Source organism: Heteronotia binoei, chromosome 6, assembly GCF_032191835.1.
Source record: "Heteronotia binoei isolate CCM8104 ecotype False Entrance Well chromosome 6, APGP_CSIRO_Hbin_v1, whole genome shotgun sequence".
Lineage (NCBI taxonomy): Eukaryota > Metazoa > Chordata > Lepidosauria > Squamata > Gekkonidae > Heteronotia > Heteronotia binoei.
Genome location: NC_083228.1, coordinates 75,666,708 through 75,689,196, shown reverse-complemented (window position 1 = coordinate 75,689,196; position 22,489 = coordinate 75,666,708). Strand labels below are relative to the sequence as shown.

At 45.1% G+C, this 22,489-nt stretch overlaps 1 protein-coding gene across 2 annotated transcripts in view; it reads right to left on the bottom strand.

The window, feature by feature from the left end:
• Positions 1 to 22,489, bottom strand: part of SEMA4G (semaphorin 4G) — a 155,810-nt gene that overhangs the window by 110,594 nt on the left and 22,727 nt on the right. Inside the window, exon 2 of one of the 2 annotated variants that reach the window (XM_060241779.1) lies at positions 21,680 to 21,789. The gene's annotated coding sequence lies outside the window, so the exon portion shown is untranslated. Of the gene's footprint in view, positions 1 to 21,005; positions 21,074 to 21,679; positions 21,790 to 22,489 lie in introns of those variants that run through there. The other variant, XM_060241780.1, reaches the window with a different exon arrangement.

Sequence of the window (22,489 nt, the reverse complement as noted above, 5' to 3'; positions counted from 1 at the left end):
ATTTGTTTGCATCTACCAAAAGTGCAAAGGTGAAAAACAAACTAATCTCTAAACATGTAACTGGAAAGCTTCCTGTGGTGCTGTTATAAAGAGACTTCCATGGACTCGAGAGTATAACTGTGCCTAGGATGGTATTGTAAACCAAGTGGGTACAGTGTATAGCTGCCAATCTGCACCCAAGCCCATTTCAAAGTACTAGTTTTCACCTTTCAAGGCAAAAACAGCTGGGGATCAGGGTAATCTGGGAACCTTCTGATTCTGGATGCACCTTTCCATCCCTTAAGAAATTCACTAGAGACACATCTTCTTGCTTCTACTGGGATGAGATTAGTTGATATTAAGAAAAGTCTTCTTCGCTGTGATTCTCAAAGGTGGAACACAATCCCACTGCCATCAGCAAACAGCCTGACAGAGTTTGTTCAAGTTTCTGCACCAAATGAAGACATACATATTTGCTGTCAATTGAATTTATTTTCCCTTTCCTTCTGTATATAATTCATTGAGCTTACATGACGTCTGATTTTATTATCTGCTGTCTTCACATGTAACATATGCAACCTTGTCAATATATATCTAGCTGCTGCTTACATTTGGCCCATTTAATGATGCTTACACTATATATCTAGCTGCTGCATACTATGTATTAATATTACAAGCAGGAGACCTACGCGGGACATTTCATTTCCCGCTTCCATATCCCCCCTTTTCATATTTCCTTCACTTCTTCCCACCTACCTTCCTTTAACTTTCCCTCTGTCGTCAGCCTTCCCTCCTTCCCTCCATCTGCCAGCCTCTCTCTGGGAAAACTGTGGCAGAGTTATGCATTGTTGGCTGCTGGGCCCAGCTGTGTGTGTTATGGTGTTTTTGTTTTGTTTGGTGTAGTGGTTAAGAGCGACGGACTCTAATCTGGGAGAACCAGGTTTGACTCCCCACTCTAATTCTCCACATGCAGCCAACTGGGTAACCTTGCGCCAGTCACAGTTTCTCACAGAGCTGTTATCTCAAGAACAGCTTGGATAAACATTTGGCCCATTTTAAGACTAAGATCCCTGTTATATAGGTGCTTTAAGTCACCTTGGCTTGTAAAGAAAAGCAAAAAAACATATTGGAGCAAAAAAGGATTCAGAAAACCCAGATTAAGGTGTCATTAAATGTAGGAAGGCAGTGTTTTATCCTTAAGATGTGTGAAACCTTTTTTAAAATCTGTTTACTTTCAAAAGCCAAAATGGGTTAAACAGTCTGAATGAAGCGAACTTAAGAAAACACCTGAAAAACAAGTTTGTACTTGTTAAGCAGGAAATAAAAGCTACTTTCATGGTTCACCAACAGTACATACTATTAAAAATTAGTATCTAGTTTCTATTATAACTTCATAAGTACTCTGGTAAACTTAAGATTGTTTCACTGTGCTCCACATCAAACTGTCTTTCAAGACTGCTTAGAAATATCAGAATACAGCTGACTGACTGGATCATCGTATATAAACCACAGGGGATATATGTCTTACTCATATTAGTATTGGTTACAGTGGCTGCCAGTCTGTTCAAGGACTAAAGATAAAAACAGGTAACATTGAGGTGAAGTCCTTAATACTTTGGGCACCATTCTAAAGCAATATCTGCTCCCAAAGAAACTTCCTGTCTGATGCCCTGCTGAGTATGACAATAAGCCGGGCCTTCTTGGTGCTAGTGCTATGACCAGGCAATACTCTCCCATCCTTGGTGATATTCAGGAGAATGGCCTGTTTCAAAAAGGTTTATAGAAATGGTAGCTTTTAATCAAATGTTTGTGTTATAGTACACTGACTATAAATTTCTAAAATTGTTTTAGCTTTTCTTTGAATGAAGAAAGGCAGGATATATACTGAGTAAATTTTTTGTTGTTCAGTCGCACAGTCGAGTCCGACTCTTTGCAACCCCATGGACAAAGTCACACCAGGCTCTCCTGTCTTCCACTATCCTCTAAAGTGTGCTCAAATTCGTGTTTGTTACATCAGTAACACTATCCAGCCATCTCATCTTTTGCCATCCCCTTCTTCTTTTGCCTTCTGCCTTTCCTAGCATCAGGGTCTTCTCCAGGGAGTGCTCCCTTCTCATTTGGTGGCCAAAGTATTTGAGCTTCAGCTTCAGCATCTGGCCTTCCAGGGAACAGTCTGGGTTGATTCCCCTTAGGATCGACTGATTTGATCTTCTTGCAGTCCAAGGGACTCTCAAGATTCTTCTCCAGCACCACAGCTCAAAAGCATCTATTCTTCTGCACTCAGCCTACCTTATGGTCCAGCTCTCACAGCCATACATTACTACTGGGAATACCATTGCTTTGACTATACGGACTTTTGTTGGCAGGGTGATGTTTCTACTTTTTATTATACTGCCCAGGTTCACCATAGCTGTCCTCCCAAGGAGCAAACATCTTTTAATTTCATTAGTAAATACATGTATGTAATTTAAAACTACCCTTTGCTCAGTGAATTAGAAATATCCACAAAATGACACATTAAAAAATCAAGTATAAAACTAGATAAAATTGTAGAGAATGTCCACTTCCAGACAACATACAGCAAAAGCAAAAATGAAACTTTAATATATGACAAAGCACCATTCCTCAGATATTTAAGCAAAGAAGCATCTAGCTCTTATATTTGTGAAGTCCTATTCATGGCATTCTCTTTTTCAAATCAAAAGCCCAGATATAACAGACAGAGTAATATACTAGTGACTCTGACAAAACTCTGTGGCCAAGAAGACATGACTTTCTGCAGGTTTTATACACAGAAAGCAGTACTTCATTTTCCAGAAATTAAGCAGTGGGCTTTTCTCGCCTTCTCAGCTCCATTGTGGGATATTATGACCTGTATCCTAAGCAATGCAAGTACGGCTGCACTGTATAAATGTGATAGCCTTCCTGCTTACCCCCATCCAGGTACAGTTTTCTGTGCCGAACCAAAACTGTGCCTCTGTGGGTCAGTGGACACCAGAAACATTATAGGAGTTGAAGTGGGGGTGGTCCCAAAAATCACCTTCCCTCTTCCATAAGGATGTGCAAGCCTGGGTCCCTAGTCTCTTATGTATTTACTATAGATCCCAAGGGAAATTCCTAGCACATCAATACTTGGAGGCCTTTTTTTTTCTCTCACTCCTTAATTCTTCAGCGTAGGTAGGTAATTAGGAGGCTTCACACACACACACAAAGAGAGAGAGACAGACTCAAAGCAAGCAGAGAAGTCATATCCCCACCATTTTAGTAATTCTGTCTCTGAGATCTTGAACTGCTTTAACAAAGCATTGATCTCCTCAACTCCAGTTAAGAAGATCAGGCTGTAGGTAATGTTGAAAGACCTCTACCTGAAACCCTGGAGAGCCACTGGCCGGCAGAATACTGACTTTGGTAGACTAACTATCTGGTTCAAGTAGAAGACAGCTTCATATGTTCATTGGTATTGTCCTCAAAATGTTACCCATATGTTCATTGGTCACAATTACAGGGGTGTAATGTACTGGGAGACGAGCCGTGGTGAAGGCATAGGTCTTTATTGGCTGGTACATCACAAGAGTGCCAACACGCGGCCGGGTCCGCTAATATATACATGCATCCCGGCACATCCCCTTCGCTGGCCAGCCCAATCCTGGCCAGTTAAACTTCCCGCCCTTGGTCAGGATTGGCGGTGGCTTTTCCCGCGCTGCGCACGGCGACCCGAGGGTGGCTCGGGTCGCGCGGCGCTTGCGCTGAGTCCGATACACTACACTCCTCCCCTCCTAGTTTAAACTACATAGTCCTGTAGGTACGCTGGCGTCCTGCGTTCCCGTGTTGATCTCCTCGGGGTTGCTGTTGGTGTTGGGCCCGATCCCAACGTGGGTGGCGCCGTTTCTGGCTGTTGCCGGCCCGGGTCGGGTGTTGGCTCCGGTTCTGGTCTCGCGGCTGCGGGGGCCTCGTACGTGGGTAGCTCCTGTATTGGTGGGGCCCCTTCTGGCGGTTCCGTTGCTGGCGGTTCCCTACTCTCTGCCTCTTCTGCCTCCTCGGGTAGGGTGCGGCGGCGCAGCTGGTCGATGTGCCGTCTCAGCACTTGGCCTCCGGCGGTGGTTACCTCGTATGACCGGGAGCCTGTCACCCTCAGAACCCTTCCCGCCAACCACTCGGGGCCGCTTGCGAAGTTTTTCGCATACACTGGGTCGCCCGGAAAGAATCCTCTCACTGCTTCTCGGACCTCGGGGGACCCGCGGACATCCGGCGCCCGGTCCGGGTGTAGCCTATCTAGACGAGTGGCCAGTTTCCTCCCCATGAGCAGTTCTGCGGGGCTGAAACCGGTTACAGGGTTTGGGGTGATCCTGTTGTGGAACAGGAATGCTGAGAGGCGGTGGTCCCAATCCCCATGTACAATACGGCCAAGGGCCTCTTTGGTGGTCCGCACCATGCGCTCCGCCTGGCCGTTGGTGGCTGGATGGAATGGGGCGGACCTTATGTGCCTTATGAGGTACCGGTCGGTGAACTCCCGGAATTCCCGGGAGGTGAATGCCGTGCCGTTGTCCGTCACCAGGGTGTCAGGGATCCCGTGTGTGCAGAGGACCCTTCTGAGCGCCCTGACTGCTGCTGCGGTGGAGGTCGAGGCCACCGGAATTACCTCTAGCCATTTTGTATATGCGTCCACAAGTATAAAGAAGATCTGGCCCTGATACGGCCCCGCGAAATCCACATGGAGGCGGGACCACGGCCGCCCGTTCGACTCCCACCTGTGGACCGGGGCGGACGGCGGATTGGGTCTGGACTCCTGGCATGGTTGGCACCTTCTTACCCACCCCTCTATTTCCTCATCCATGCCCGGCCACCACACGTACCTCCGGGCCAGGGCTTTCATCCTCACGATGCCCGGGTGGGTCTCGTGGAGATCCTCTAATACCTGTCTGCGCAGGGGGGGGGGCACCACCACCCGGCTCCCCCAGAGTATGCACCCCTTGTGTGTCGATAGCTCGTCCTTCCTGGACGCGAACGGCCGGAATGCTTCTTCCACCTTGCCCGAGGGCCACCCCCTTCCCACCCAGTCCCTGACTCGTGCGAGGATGCGGTCTCTCCCAGTCGCCCGAGCCACCTCGTCCGCGTGCAGTGGGCGCTCGGGGAGCGACTCAATGAGCATCACCCCGTGTGCCGGGGCGGGATCTGGGTCCGTTGTGGGTAGCGGCAGGCGGCTGAGGGCATCTGCGTGACCCATTGCTTTACCGGGGCGGTGTATCAGTGCGTAAGTGTATGAATTCAGGAACTGGTTCCACCTTAAAACCCTCTGAGACAGAATCTGGGGGGTCTGACGATCGGGGGCTAGGAGGCCGAGGAGCGGCTTGTGGTCAGTGGCGATGGTGAAACGCCTACCGTAGAGGTAGTCGTTGAACTTATGCACCCCCGCCACGATCGCCAGTGCCTCCTTATCGATCTGGGCGTAGTTCCGCTCGGCAGGGGACAGAGTCCGGGAGTAGTAAGCGATTGGCGCCTCTCTCCCGTCCGGGAGTTGGTGCCCTAAGACCGCTCCTACTCCGTAGGGGGAGGCGTCGCAAGCCAGGATCAGGGGTAGGTTTTCATCGTAGTGATGAAGTACCGCGTTAGAGACCAAGAGGTCTTTCACTGCCGGGAACGCCGCGGCTTGGCGTTTACCCCAGACCCACGGGGCCTGTTTATCTAACAAGCGGTGCAACGGTTCCGCCACGGCGGCTTTGTGTGGCAGGAATGCATGATAAAAGTTTAATAATCCTAAAAAACTCTGTAGTTCTGCCTTGCATTTGGGGGCAGGGGCCTGGACTATGGCCCTGGTCTTGTCCGCCGTCGGGTGAATTCCAGCCGCGTCCACGGCGAACCCCAGGAACTCCACTCGCGGAACACCCAACAAACATTTCTCCTTTTTGACTCTCAGCCCCGCTGCTTGGAACCGTCTGAGGACCTCTCGCAGGCGGCAGCTGAACTCTCCTTCGGTGGGGGCGGCGATTAAAACGTCGTCAAAGAAGGGTTGAACTCCGGGGATCCCTTTCAAGAGAGAGTCCATGATGCTCTGGAATATCCCCGGAGCTACACTGACCCCGAACTGCAGCCGCTTAACCCTGAACGCGCCCCTGTGGGTCACGATCGTCTGCGCCTCCGCAGTCTTAGCGTCGACCGGCAGTTGCTGGTATGCTTGTGCTAAGTCCAGCTTTCCAAAAACCCTCGCCCCGGCTAGTGCTGCTAGGACGTGGCTAACCACCGGGACTGGGTAGGGGTTGTCTTGCAGCGCCTTATTGATCGTGCACTTGTAGTCAGCGCAGATCCTAACCTCCCCGTTGGGTTTGACTGGCGTTACTATGGGGGTCTCCCATTCCGCATACGTTACAGGTTCTAGGACGCCCTGGGCTGTTAGGCGGTCCAGTTCTGCCTCTATTTTAGGCTTAAGGGCGAACGGGACGCGCCTCGCTTTAAGCCTTATGGGCCTGACCATAGGGTCTATCGGTAAGGTGATGGGCGGACCCTTGTAGCTCCCCAAGGACCCGTCGAAGACCTCGGGGAACTCCCGGCAGACCCCGTCGAAATTTCTGGCCTGCAAGTGGTCCACCCCCACCAGCTGGATCCCCAGTGGATTGAACCACGCCAACCCGAGAAGTGTGGTCAGTTGGCGTTTGACCACTAGGATGTCTAGGGGCCCCCTAAAACCCCCTCTTTCTACATGCACCCGGGCCCACCCCACGATGTGTACTGGGTTCTTCTGAAAGTCCCTCAGTACGAAGTCCGCTGGCCTCGTTTGGATGCGGCGGCGGGGACATAGTTTCTTGAGGGTTTCCTCCGAAATGATAGAGATGGAGGAACCCGAGTCTACTTCCATGATGCAGGGGGCGCCCTCGATTAGGACCGACATTTTGACCTTGTCAGGGGCCGAGAGGGGCAAATTCAATACCTGCAGACTGGTGGATGCCGTCGTGTGTGTGTCCAGGGAGTCGTGATGCGCTGACGGTTGGCGGCGACTGTTCTTGGCCCGGCAAACCCGGGCGATGTGGCCGGTCTTTCCGCAGCTGCGGCAGTCCAGGTTGCGGTACGGGCAGTCCCGTCTCTCGTGGGGGTCGCCGCAGCTGGCGCACCTGGAACCGGTGGTGGCGGTGGCCCTCTCCGTCGCTCGTTGTCTCGCTGGGGCCCGTGTGTCCGTTCTCTGAGGCCGCCGGAGCTGAAACGCTTCTTCCTCTGCTCGGTCTTCCAGCTCCGTTTCTCCTTGGTGGACTGCTTCGCCGCGTGGCTGGCCGAACGCCTTGGTGGCCCTCTCGAACGCCGTCGCCTCGTTGAAGGCTTGTTGTAGCGTGAGCTCCTCCTTAGCGAAGAGCTTCTGCTGCAGTCGTTCGTCTCGGAGGCCCCAGACGAAACGGTCCCTCAGGGCTTCGTCCCTTTTGTCAAAATTGCAGTTCCCGGCGATCTGCCGAAGGGCCGCCAGGTAGACTGCCGCTGTCTCCCCCGACTTTTGGTCCCTCTTGTGGAAGAGGAATCGGCGGGCGACGATGGACGGTTGGGGCGAAAAGTGGCCCGTGAGGAGTCTCACGACTTCCCGGTAGGTCCTCTCGGTCAGCTTAGCTGGAGCGGAGAGGCCTCGTGCGATCTCGAAAGTTTCTTCTCCACAGACGCTCAGCAGGACGTCTCTCTTCCTGTCGTCATCTTCGATCAGGTTCGCCCACAGGTAGCACTCGACCCTTTCTGTGTAGGTCTCCCATCTCTCGGGGTGCTCCGGGTTGAATTCCGCAAGATGGCCCGTCGTTACCGTAGAGTTCGCCATGGTGGCGGCGGGCTGTGCGATCCTGCGGTCTCACGCCTTCCTCGTCTCCGGCCCGGTCAGGTTCCCCTCGGGGCGGCCGGACCTATCTCGATCCCACCTTCGTCGCCAGTGTAATGTACTGGGAGACGAGCCGTGGTGAAGGCATAGGTCTTTATTGGCTGGTACATCACAAGAGTGCCAACACGCGGCCGGGTCCGCTAATATATACATGCATCCCGGCACATCCCCTTCGCTGGCCAGCCCAATCCTGGCCAGTTAAACTTCCCGCCCTTGGTCAGGATTGGCGGTGGCTTTTCCCGCGCTGCGCACGGCGACCCGAGGGTGGCTCGGGTCGCGCGGCGCTTGCGCTGAGTCCGATACACTACAAGGGGCATCATATTACTTGAGACTTTGTCCTTTGTTGGAACTCTTCAGATACAAATTTTGGTGAACCCATTGAAGCACTTCAGAATTAATTACTCCAATCTTTATTTTTGGTGCAATTTCCTTACCAGTTGAAACAAATACACACAGGCAACAGATACACCAACCAGAGCTGAGTTTCACATCCTTAGACAGCCCTATTATTCCATGCATGCCTCTTCCTTGTCTGTTTCAGAATGCACAAATACTTATTGTACAGACTTCACCACAACTGCTTTTCCTGCCCATTTACAAGAAGCTCAGCTTTATCCGTCATCTGAAACCCTAGTATTCAGCTGTCAGACATCCACCAGCATCTGGCATCCATATGTGCTTGCATGGGTCTCTTGCTTCATAGCCTGACAGAGGAAGAGGTTTGGTGACAAAAAGCAGCAGATAAGATTTAAGACTGTGTTCATACCAACCTTCTTGTTACATTTCTTGTCAGTTTGTCCTCCACTACACTTCCTCCTTTCACAATTGCATGTTTGCATTCATTTCCTCTTAATAATTGATTTTGTATCATTTCAATAATGTATAGAGATGGAGCAATACATTTACAAAATTGTCAAGTTTCTTCTAATTTTTTAAAAAAGTAATAGCTGAGTGTCTATTGCACAAATTCATTGTGAAAAAATTTGTTTTAATTTATGATAATGAATGACAGGAAGGTAGAGATGTCTAGGACAAAGAATGGGGCAAGATGTCTTTCCAAAGCATGCCAGAAATTAACAGATTACAGATGTGGTATGGCTTTCTTTGTGCTATTCTCCGTAGCACATCTCATAGAGAACAGCCAATCGAGATGCACCCTGAGCCATTTCGAGTTGAAGACAAATTACAAAAAGCACCCATGAACTATAAAGCTAAGTTAAAACATGGTCTAATTTGTTTGTAACTATCCTAAACACCAAGAGGCAGCATCTGATGGTGACCACATAACAAAAATAAGACCCATTCTCAGCCACCCATCTGTGCACACCATTAGTGACTGAGATAACATTTTCCATATCCTTCCTCTGAACACCAATAGGACAAGTACAAGTCACTGGAAAACTTGTGATTAACTGACAGAAATTATCAAGCCACTGTAGTTTGTGCAACAAAGACATATCTAAAATATTTTCATCATCAGATTGGTCCATTTTTGTTTTCTAATTTTAAGGTTTATAATCTACCAAGAAATGTCTTATTATATTTGCATTTATATAAGGATGAAGAAAGTTTGCCACTTATTCCCTCTTATCAGTGGTGTATAATTTGTTTAATTGGAAAACAATTTTGCTGACAACTCCTTCATAACAGGAACGCAAGTTCTTTGGCTCCTGACAAGATTTTTGAGTTTATCCTCCACTAACATTTTTTTAGCATAGTTAATGAAGCAGGCATATTGCTGCCATAATCTACAATCTAAAGGAACAACACCCCTGTAAGAAGACCTGGAAAACGATAAATTTTCTTTTGTATACATAAAGCTGCAACTCACAAGATGCTGAGAGGCCTAGAAGTCACACTGGTGTTTTCCCCACAGAAACTGACTTGCAGCAATAAGTCTTCCATATGGCAGTTTTCCCTGAATAACATTGTTCCTGCTTCAAAACCCACCCCCCACCCCCATGCCACCAAGGGCCTTTCCACAATGAAAGGGGCTAGAGACTTAATCTTTTTACAGGGGAATTCAAAGAACTTGACAGACAGAATGCTATGATGTTATAGAAATATATTATTTGCCAATGTTTTTAAAAGCCATCAGGTAGTAAGGAGATGATTGTCATGAGCGACTGGGATAGGGAAAATTATACTGATGTGGGCAGGATGGGGAGAGCTAGACTTTCCCGTCCACATGACCACCACCCTGGCTTTGTTGCAATCCTTCCCGAAACATTGCAGCAAAGCAGGTTTGGGAAAGATCACAGGACAGGGAAAACCCAGAAGGTGCATGCAAGCACCATGAGGTTTCCCAAAAGTATCCAAGCTGGGACAAACAACTTGTGTTTAAGTGATCATTTGGGCGGTTCCAAAGCAAACACTTTTATTCTGCCAGGTTTTCATCTATTTTTATTGTAATGTGTTTCATCTTTGTAAACCACTTCAATAACTTTTAGATCAGAGTGGAAGATACAAGCCTTTCAATAAATAACTATTAATTTAATTTAATTTTTTTTTATTTATACCCTGCCCTGTCCCGCAAGCGGGCTCAGGGTGGCTTACAACAATAAAAACAAGCATTGATATTAAAGCATCATAAAACAATTGCAATAAAATCAGAGCAGTATATTCAAAAGAGACAAACACTATTCGGTGGGGTAGGGCGGGATATAAATCAAATTAAAAAAATTAAAATAAACTATTTCAGACACAAGCGGCAAACAAAACAACAGCACATATGGCCAATTACTGTCAACTCTATACAAGTACCATGTGTGTAAAATGGTGGGGGGAAGTGATGATGTTCAAAAGGATGCCTGCCAGATCAGTTAAAAGCCTGGTGGAAAAGCTCCATCTTGCAAGCTCTGCAGAACTTTGACAAGCCCTGCAGGGCTCGAATCTCCAGAGGGAGCTCATTCCACCAGGTAGGGGCCTGGACCGAAAAGGCCATAGCCCTTGTTGAGTGTCCTTAGACTGAGGGACTGCAAGATGTTGTGAAGCAGAACTCAGAACCCAAACCGGGGGAGGGGGGGGGTCATTAAATTTATATGAGATTGGATTGCCAACTTCCAGGTGGGGCCTGAAGATCTCCTGCTATTGAAATTGATCTTCAGGTGACAGAGATCAGTCCTGCTGGAGGAAATGGCTGCTTTGAAGGGTGAACTTTATGGCATTGCACCGTGCTGAGGACCATTTACTCCCCAAACTTCATCTTTCCCAGGCTCCATTCCCCAAATCTCCAGCTATTTCCCCACCCAGAGCTGGCAACCCTAGCTCAGATTGGGATAACTAGTATGGGTTGTATCCTGCTAAAGACATCTACCTGCTCAATTGCCCTTGGCGATCAGAAGCACAACAATTACTCCTCAGTGTCTACTTACACTCTGAAAGCAACAGTATCACCATTATATTTTCCACAGGCACAAGCCATAGCACCAAGTGTTTCTTCTGAAACAACTGCAAAAATAAATTAAATGAAATTATATGGAACATCTTTTGTACATTCCATTGTTCCATGGGCACAGTTATTTTATTAAAATATTCCTAGAAGAAATATGCATTGAAGCACTTTCAAGAAATAGTAACAGAACACAGATGTTAAACGCCCCATGCATATGGGGCACTTTACATAAGTGCAAACATACTGGATAAGATCCTAATGTGGGCATTATTGGAGGAAGGATAAAAATGGGATGAACAAAGCACCTGCCAGTCCAGAAACATGCTGACCCTTATGAAGAACAAATGCAAGGACAACAGTGTCATAACCTCCCAGAAGTCTGGCTAAATTGAGAGTATGTGGACCCAAAGGAGGAGCACCTGATCCTTGACAAACTGGTTCCTGATGTTCAGGTTAAAGAGCCCCTGGGCTGAGTGTCGCATATAAAAGCACAAGAATGCAGAAATTGACTCCACCTCTTCACACAGACCAGTAGGTTATAGAGCCAGGCTGATAACAGAGGGTTGTACACTTCAGCTCAGTTGTGAGTGGGTGTGCTCATACACCTTTCAGTTAAAAAATCATGTTGCCTTGCTAGTTACAAACAGGGAGAGCAGAGTCAGGTTTCCAAAAGGCAAACACACACTGAACTTTGTCACCTTACTCATTTGCTCCTACCAAAGGTGATTGGCTACAGACAGAATATCCAGCCAATTCTGGCACAAGGAAAAAACAAGTAAGGCCCTCCCTTATCACAAAGCAAACGTTGACTAAAATTTAACCAGTGGAGCAGGAAAGAGTCAACATAAGCTCTCTTTCTGGAAGCAGAGAGAGGGATCTAAAAGACGAAGAGCATGATCAGCAAGACACAAGGCAGCCGTTGTCCTTATCCTTCTGAATGTGTACACAAAGACTGAAGGAATCTATGTTTTTCTAACGCTGCAATTACGCTAGCCACCAAGTACTCATTTGCTTGGAATCGATGTGTAGCTTTTTGTCTTAAAGGGCAATCCACAACCCAAAATTAAATTAATTGAGAATAAGCTATAAAACCCTGGTTAATTTTTTATGTAGTGCAGACTTAAAAGCAAATCAGTTGTAATCTGGAGAAGTTAACTCATCTTTGACTTAGGTTGGTTGCTCCAGACCATAGAAACCTTTCCTTTTAATGCCCGGAGATTATTTTATTACAGAAAGGATTAGAACAGTGTCATCCAACAGAGTCCAATAAACGAGAAAACGCTCAAATCTACAGGAGTTACAAAATGTCACTCTGGGTGCAAAAAAATGCTTTTAAAGCCACTGTCCACCAAAGAGTATGTCAGTTACAGGAAATGGGTATGCTGATGCTGGCTGCATACAGGATGCTTTGGGGTAACAGGTAGGAAATGGCAAAGTTCTTGCACCAGTTCAGGCAAACTTCACACTTCTTTCATACTCCACACCTCACAGCTACACCTGCAAATTTGCTTCCACATCCTGTTCCTGTGTTTTTAACCACACAATTGATATGCCAAAGAGTTACTTCCCTGACTATTTTCACAATTACTCCATCTGTAGATGTTGTTGCTGCAAAATGAGGTGGTAGAATTCTGAGGTAGTAGCAGAGCCTTTATCAACTAAATACTCAGGGTCAGGAAGAAGGAAGCTCAAGAGTCATGGAGTAAAAGGACAGGTCCTCTTGTGGATCAAAAACTGGCTAATTAATAGGAAGCAGAGAGTGAGTATAAAGGGGCAATCTTCGCAGTGGACGACGGTAAGCAGTGGGGTGCCGCAGGGCTCAGTACTGGGTCCCATGCTCTTTAACTTGTTCATAAATGATTTGGAGTTGAGAGTAAGCAGTGAAGTGGCCAAGTTTGAGGATGACACTAAATTGTTCAGGGTGGTGAGAACCAGAGAGGATTGTGAGGCACTCCAAAGGGATCTGTTGAGGCTGGGTGAGTGGGCGTCAATGTGGCAGATGAGGTTCAATGTGGCCAAGTGCAAAGTAATGCACATTGGGGCCAAGAATCCCAGCTGCAAATACAAGTTGATGGGGTGTGAACTGGCAGAGACTGACCAAGAGAGAGATTCATGTGCTTGCAGCCTGCAGCGTAGCTGCTAGACTGCAAAAGCACTGGTTTGCTTCCCTAGATGGGAAGAGTCAAGGGGCGCCCGTTTGGGCGTGCAGACTGGGAGGCGTGGTCTGACCAATTAATGGCCAGATCTGTGCTCCCCTCAGTCTGCGTCATCTTCAGATTTTTGGGGGTTTAGGGCACTATGCGGCCAGGGGATGACTGTGAAGCATCCCCCTTTTGGGGAATTTGGGGTCTGGCATGATCAAACCTTAAGGTTTGAAGACCTGGGTGGAGAATGCAGACTGCCGGGAGACTCGGCTAGAGGGTGCTTTCTGGCGAGATGTGCGTCTGGGTTTGGGGCCTCTGGTGCAGGCCTCCCTGCTAGGCCTGCCCGGAAAGAGCTGAGTCACTCAGCTCTGGCCGGGGGGCTGGGTCTCTCGCCCGTTATGGCAGGGGAGTGGTCGTGGTGACCCCTAGCCCTGGCCAGGCTGCTGGTAGGGTACCCTTGCTGTCGATGAGCTTATTTAATAAAGTGGCCCAATTTTATTCCAACACCCTGTGTCTGACTCGTTATTCCATCTTCGGGGAGCACCTTGGGGTCGTGGTAGATAACTCACTGAAAATGTCAAGACACTGTGCGATTGCAATAAAAAAAGGCCAACGCCATGCTGGGAATTATTAGGAAGGGAATTGAAAACAAATCAGCCAGTATCATAATGCCCCTGTATAAATCGATGATATGGTCTCATTTGGAATACTGTGTGCAATTCTGGTCACCACGCCTCAAAAAGGATATTATAGCATTGGAAAAAGTCCAGAAAAGGGCAACTAGAATGATTACAAGTTTGGAACACTTTCGCTATGAAGAAAGGTTAAAACGCTTGGGGCTCTTTAGCATGGAGAAACGTCGACTGCAGGGTGACATGATAGAGGTTTACAAGATTATGCATGGGATGGAGAAGGTAGAGAAAGAAGTACTTTTCTCCCTTTCTCACAATACAAGAACTCGTGGGCATTCAATGAAATTGCTGAGCAGTCGGGTTAGAACGGATAAAAGGAGGAACTTCTTCACCCAAAGGGTGATTAACATGTGGAATTCACTGCCACACCACTGTGTGACACAGAGTGTTGGACTGGATGGGCCATTGGCCTGATCCAACATGGCTTCTCTTATGTTCTTAACCCAGAAAGGCCATGATCTATTGCCAATGTCAATATTGTGCTCTGATCCCTGAATACTAGGAAGTTCCTTGTACACTGTCAAAAGCAAAGAGACTTATGGTGACTTCTGTAAAAAATTGTTTATTTGAAAGTATATTGGTTGAACAACAGGAGTGCAAGCATGTATGTACAGACAGTGTCCTGTCTAATTACATAGAACCAAGAACAAGAGCATATTCCAAGAGTGCTTCATGCCAAAAAAAAACAAAAATCCAGCGGCACCTTAAAGACTAACAACATTAAGTCCAGTGTACATTTTTGTGAAGTAGAGCTCACAGCTGCAGAAACTGAAGCTTCTTTCAGTTTCCCTTCTAGAGTCAAACTATATAATTGCTTTCCTTCATTCCCTACACAGGCAACACAGATTTCAGTCCCTTGGAATAGCCATTAGCCAAAGGCTATTAAGCACGTCCCCTCAGATATCAATATATATAGAAGCAGCAAGAGAGAGAGAGGCACTGTATGACAAAACAACATACTTATACCAATATTAACTATTCAGATGATAAGGTTCAGAGTGCATGATTGCAAGCAAGCTGAAAAACAGAATAAAATAAGGCTGGTTTCACACTGCCACATTTCAGGCTGACATTCAATCTATGTTTTTAAAAAACTGGCCTGAACATATCTATGCTGAAGCAGTATGCAATCAGAAGAGCAGATGCCAATCCACCAGTTTATTTCCAGGGAGGAAATATATAGGGATTTGGGTTGTGGTGGTATGCTCTTATTGAAAATAAAATCACAAAATGGCTGTTTATTCTGACCCTGGATTATACAAACCTGGGAGGATATCCAGATTACAGCTGTGCAAGGACTGCCAATCAAGTTATAAGGCTGCCAATTCAAAGTTGAACAATGACATACATAGCATAAGAGAAAGAAAGTCAGAAAGAAGAAGGGAAAGACAAGAAAGAAGACAGGAGTTGACAAGAGCCAATACAGTTTATAAGAGCTGATGTAGATTTTTTTATATATATCCTTTCACATTTTGAGCTCTGATAACTGCATTTGCCTTGTGAGATCACTGTGCTTCACCAATCATCCCAATAACTCTGACTTGGGATGGGGAATGGAACTAGTTTTCAGGCTAGTTTAAAAAATTGTAGTCAATATATGGAGAAACCTGAATTCTCCAAAACCAGAATAAGACTCAGTAGTTTTTCTAGCAGTTACACAACATGGTATTAGTGTCCCATATTTCCCCACACCACAACTAGCAGGAATATGCAAAATGCAGTTTGCATATTTTCTTAATTTGAATAATTTCTATCACTTGTCAATTTCAGTTTTTCTTAGTGAAGAATTTTCCTTTTGTTTTTGGGCACAGTACCCCCTTCCCCAAATATGCAACAGAACACAGAATTGCTCTGGATAATTTCCTCCAATGGAGTCCAGGCTGCAGTAGCTTTGTTCCAGAGCATGGGTTACCAATGTAACCCATGGTACCCACTGATCTCTTTTCTGGCACCCACCAAGTGTTTTTAGAAAGTGGGTGGGCCCAGGTAGGGCTTGTGCCCAGCAAGGCTTCCTATTGACTACTGGAGATTTGATTGGCTGGGCAGATTTTTTGACATGTTGCTTTGGCAGCAGCTGCTACTGCAACACACAAGTCCACGCTGTGTTGCTGAAGTAAAACTGTGGCATCATTTTGTGGTCAGTTCCGCCTCTTGTAGCAGCCATTTTGTTGCTGCACCCACCATGCTGTGTCAGCATTCCAAATGTGCCCACAGGCTCAAAATGGTTGGGGCCCCTATTACAAGTCATAGATTTGCCAATTCCCAGTTGAGGACAGGGGATCCCCTGGTTTTGAGACCCTCCCCTCACATCAGGGTTATCAGAAAGCAGCAGGGGGGGGGGTTGAATGTCCACTGAGCACTCCATTATACCCTATGGTGACCAGTTCCCCATAGGGTATAATGGAGAATTGATCCATGGGTATCTGGGGCTCTGAGGGGGGCTGGGGGTTTTTAGTTAGAAGCACCAAATTTTCAGCATAGCATCTGGTGCCTCTTCTCAAAAACCCTCCCACATTTCAAAAAGATTGGACCAGGAGGTCCGGTTCTATGAGCCCCAAAAGAAGGTGCCCCTATCCTTCATTATTTCCAAATGGAGGGAAGGCATTTAAAAGGCATGCCGACCCTTTAAATGTGATTGCCAGAACTCCCTCCAGAGTTCAATCATGTTTGTCAAACCCTTGCTCCTGGCTCCACTGCCAAAATCTCCTGGCTCCACCCCCAAAGCCCCCAGATATTTCATGAGGCAGACCTGGCAACCCTCAGTCTAAAAGGTCTGCTGAATTGATTTCCTAACAGACCAACAATTCTTTGTGAACCTTTTTTCCTCCTTAGGAAGCCCAACAAAATGTTAACCTTCATGCCCTCAGCTTCTTAGGAAGCAGCATCATAGCATTTTAAACTATTAGCATTGCCTTTTATACCCAGTAAAACGTATTTCACAGTCCAGTAGTTGACATTTCCACATACTGATGATCTTTTGAGTTTGAGAGGAAACAAGGCCATGAAGTGTCAAAGGTTCTGTTTGGTAGACTTCTTTGCAGTAGAAAAATGCAATTACAACTCCTCAAAAGAGACTGCACGATAGCTATTTCTGTCCCCTGACCACATGCAGCCTTTCTAGAATATTATATACTGACATCCAAAAGGTTTTCATTCACCAGTTAATAAACTGAAAATATATATATGACTACTATTCCTAATTTAAACACTTACTTAAAAGTAAGCCCAACAGTTTCAAAGGAATTTACTTTCAAGTAACAGCTAACCATAAGTGCATCACTATTCAGGAGTTTATTACAAATTCAACAATGAGGTTAATTACTATTTTAAACATAGGCAGGATTATCCCATTTATTGTCACAATAACCATGTGAGGTTATTGTGACTAAGATAATAAGTGGAAAGATGCAAATGAGCAGAGCCATCGGGGATGGAGTACATGGATAAAAGAGCTGTGTAGTAAACACCACAAATCCAAGACCAGAAGACTAAGTCCCATAGTTTGATTTTGAAGCTGTGTTTTGACACTGCCAGTATTTAGTGCTGCATTTAGTTCATCTAGTGCTCTCAATAACCATGAGGACTAGAAAATTCTTTTAATCTAAAACAAATAAAAGGGAATATTCTCAAGAATCCAAGCTCTCTGCCAAACGCTGCACAGAGTATACAGAGTTTCAGGAGCATACTTAAAGGCTATATTCCAGACTAGCACATAATAGCAAAGTATGTGAAATAAAAAGAGCAGAATGGAGGTACAGGCCTGATAAATCATATATTATTGAGACTCAGGAAGTGAAGCCTGCAAGGACCAGTCACACCCAAAAGCAGGTCAAGCTCTTCTATAATTTTCGCAATGAGTTAGTGAGGTGGGACAAAGAAGTCATCAACGACATCATAATTTTGGCTGTTATTACATTACATTTAGATGCTGTTAGGGCATTAGGCATAGAAAATGAACTCTTCAATGGCTTTTTAGAAATATATATGTCTCTGATTCAAAATTTATTTTGATACAAGCATTTATTAGCAGCTGGCTGAATAAATGCAATCACCAAGGACACTGGGTTCCCTCCACAATTCAGATAAGAACCATGTTGGATTGGGCCAATGGCCCATCCAGTCCAACACTCTGTGTCACACAGTGGCAAAAAAAACCCAAGTACCATCAGGAGGTCCACCAGTGGGGCCAGGAGTCCAGGACACTAGAAGCCCTACCACTGTGCCCCCCCCAGCACCAAGAATACAGAACATCACTGCCCCAGACAGAGAGTTCCATCAATACACTGTAGCTAATAGCCACTGATGGACCTTTTATCAGTTCTAACCTGACTGCTCAGCAATTTCATTGAATGTCCACGAGTTCTTGTATTTTGAGAAAGGGAAAAAGTACTTCTTTCTCTACCTTCTCTATCCCATGCATAATCTTGTAAACCTCTATCATGTCACCCATCAGTTGACATGATAGAGCCCCAAGCATTTTAACCTTTCTTCATAGAGAAAGTGTTCCAACCCTTTAATCATTCTAGTTGCCCCTTTCTGCACTTTTTCCAATGCTATAATATCTTTTTTTAGGTACAGTGACCAGAATTGTACAGAGTATTCCAAACTGAGGCTGCACCATCAATTTATACAGAGGCATTATGATACTGCCTGATTTGTTTTCAGTTCCCTTCCTAATAAATCCCAGCATGGTATTGGCCTTTTTTATTGCTATCACACACTGTCTTGATATTTTCAGTGAGTTATCTACCATGACCCCAAGATCTCTCTCTTGGTCAGTCTCCTCCAGTTCACATCCCATCAACTTGTATTTATAGTTAGGATTTTTGTCCCCTATGTGCATTACTTTGCACATGGCTATGCTGAATCTCATTTGCCACATTGACGCCCAGCCTCAACAGATCTCTTTGGAGTGCCTCACAATCCTCTCTAGTTCTCACCACCCTGAACAATTTAGTGTCATCCGCAAATTTAGCCACTTCACTGCTTTCTACCATCTAAAAATTATTAATGAACAAGTTAAAAAGCATCGGACCCAGTACTGAGCCCTGCGGCACCTCACTGCTTACCACCCTCCACTGAGAAAATTGCCCATTTATACTCACTCTCTGTTTCCTATTTAGCCAGTTTTTGATCCACAAGAGGACCTGTCCTTCTACCCCATGACTCTCAAGCTTACTAAGGACCCTTTGATGAGGAACTTTTATCAAAAGCTTTCTGGAAGTCAAGGTAAACAACATCTATTGGATCCCCTTTGTCCACATGTTTGTTCACCCCCTCAAAGAACTGTAACAGATTAGTGAGACAAGATCTTTCCTTACCGAACCCATGCTGAGTCTTCCTCAATAACTTTTGTTCATCAATGTCCCTACTAATTCTTGCATTGGTAATGGTTTCCACCAACCTTCCCAGTATTGAAGTCAGACTGACTGGCCTGTAATTTCCTAGATCTCCTCTGGAACCCTTTTTAAAGATGGGGGTGACATTTGCTACCTTCCAGTCCTCAGGAACGGAGGCAGATTTCAATTAAAAATTATGTATTTTTGTCAAGAGATCCACATTTTCACCTTTGAGTTCTTTCATGTATGCCATCCGGGCCTGGTGACTTATCAGTTTTTAATTTGTCTGTCAGTTGGAGGACCTCCTCTCTCGTCACCTCAATCTGACTCAGGTCTTTCAACACCCCTTCCAAAATCGGCAGTTCTGAAGTAGGAAAACACTTCTCATCTTCCACAGTGAAGATGGAGGCAAAAAATGCATTCACCTTCTCAGCCATTTCCCTATCCTCCTTCAGTAATCCTTTTACCCTTTGGTTATCCAAGAGCCCCACCGCCTCCGTGGCTGGTTTCCTGCTTCTAACGTATTTGAAGAAATTTTTATTGTTGGTCTTTATGTTTTTTGCAATATGCTCCTCATAGTCTGTTCTTGCTTGCCTGCCGATACTTTCCTAGGTCCAGCATCAGCTCCTTTTGTCACGCTACACATTTATAAGCAGTTTCTTCTGTGTTGTTCTTTAATCATGTGTGTATATCCACTGACTGAAGCCCCCAGTGGTTCTTTCACCTCTGAATTTCAACACAGTAATTTAAACATATATACAGAATACCGAAAAGTCCTAATTTGTGCATAACAGCTGGTAGTGCTTTTCCCACCAAATTAAAACTCAAAGCACCTAAAAGTGATTTTAATGGAAGAGACTGAACAGATGAAATGGCCTTAAACCAAGCCCATCATTCGCTGTCACTCAGTACCACCTAGCAGCAACTCTGCAATTTTACAGGTCAAGAACGGTCCTTCCCAACACTGTTGCCTGAAATCCTTTCACTAGACTTGACAGGGATCAAACTTGGGACCTTCTGCATATGTTCCCTCACAGAGCCACTGCCCTGTGCCAAAAGCTGCACTCAGCAGTGCTTAATGGGAAACATTGTGCTCATTATCAGTGAAGTACTAAATTTTCCAAAATAATAAAACTGATATAAAATGGGCAATGTATGAAGAGGAAAAATCCCTTGAAATATAAACACACTTGATCCCACTAAGCATACTGATTTTGATGGAAAAGATCAGAAGACTGGGCTGTTGATACAAACCTCCTCATCTTAGTATAATAATATAAATGTGGGAACAGTGAAGAACCAAATAATCTCCCTAAACAGATTAACTTTATTACAGATTTAGTGACTCATTTGCATATTCAGCCACACCCCCTGGTGTCACCATTTTTTTGCACAGGGCTTTTTTTGTAGAAAAAGCCCAGCAGGAATTCATTTGCATATTAGGCCACACACCCTGACACCAAGCAAGCCAGAACTGCGTCCCTGTGCGTTTTTGCTAAAAAAAAAGAAAAAGAAAAAGAAAAAAAGCTCTGAATTTAATCATAATTGGAAAAATTACCATTTGAGATCTGGGGGAGAACACTATTAAATGTTTAAGAGATCAGACATTGAACTTACCACCAAAGTACAGAGCCCATTGGAAAAGATCACAGTTGTTCCAAAACTTCCAAAACTTGTGGGTTTCTAAAGGAAAAAAAAATATTAATACAACTAACGCAACAGACCCTAGAAAGTTAATTTCAAGTCAGACAGACTAACACAAAGACCTTAATGTCAACTCTTACACTGTATTTCGCATTCAACAACACTAGCAAAACAACCTACACAGCACCTTGAAACAATAATCTAGATGCATTTCTGGCAGAAGAACGGTCCAAAAGCTAGGACTTGTCTTTGCATGAGGATACCAAAGCATCTATCACAATGTTTCTAGATTTTCTGGATGTCAAAAGAGTAGGATTTATCCAGTAATTTTAAAAACCTTTTATAAATGCATGTTTTGGAACAAATACATGAAGCTGCAAGAGTCATCTGAAAACAATTTTAAAAATGGTCCTGCTAATCCTAACCCTTAAAAAAATATTTGTCACCCTTAACAATATTGCTGCTGTTGAAATGGGAATAACTCCTAGTAAAAAAAAACAACAATGGGATCCAAACATTCTGAATATTATCCAATGGAAGTATTCATACACATATTATGAGAGTGACAAATGGTCTTCAAATGAAAATATATTGCCACATACACAGTGTTCTTGGATATCTCAAGAAAAGAAGTTCAGAACCCTTACCTTTCATTCTCTATTCAGTCAGGCTCAGGGTGATAGCATTCCTTATTGCTTTACAGATTTATTCCGTAGCCACAAAATCTGGGTTTCAAGTTTTTGTTTAATGTTGTTTTCTGTTTTAAAAAAACAAGAAATGGTTATCTTATACAACAGCAAACATTGTTCTGAATCTGCATGGTTTGCACTCACATGATTTTGGTCCATTTTAAAGTAAATAAAAACAAGCATCTAAGCAGGTATTTCTATGCATTGATAAGCAGATGGTTTCTTGAAGGCAAGTTAAGACCAGACAAAGTGGAATGCTGAAGGGTTCTCTAGGGGAACAGTGTCCTGTTACACACTTCAGCAGATCTTTTTTCAGAGGCAAATTGTATAAGTACAGAAGCAGATTATGCCTAACATGTGGGAAAGTTCACATGGGACAAAGCATCCCCTGCACTCAGAGAGTGTAAACATATACAATTCTTTATCAAATATCAAGTGCTAGTGTGCTACCAAGAAGAAATAATCATCCCAATGCCCAAATGAAAATAATGGGATAAAACCATTAGGGGAAATACAAAAAAACAAACAGAAAAGTTGTCCAGGAATCTGTGATGGATGAATCTTAGAGTAGTTCTCAAGTCATAGAGATTTATCTATATATGCATATGGGGAGGGTAACACTCCCCAGATTCTTTTCAGTCTAATATTTCTACAACTTGCATGAATCAAGTATTAGATAACTAATCTATCTCCTTTGCAATGAGAATTATACAGCTGTGCAAGCAGCCATAGGTGAGGATCACTAGCCCCATCACCAGCAGGCAGGAC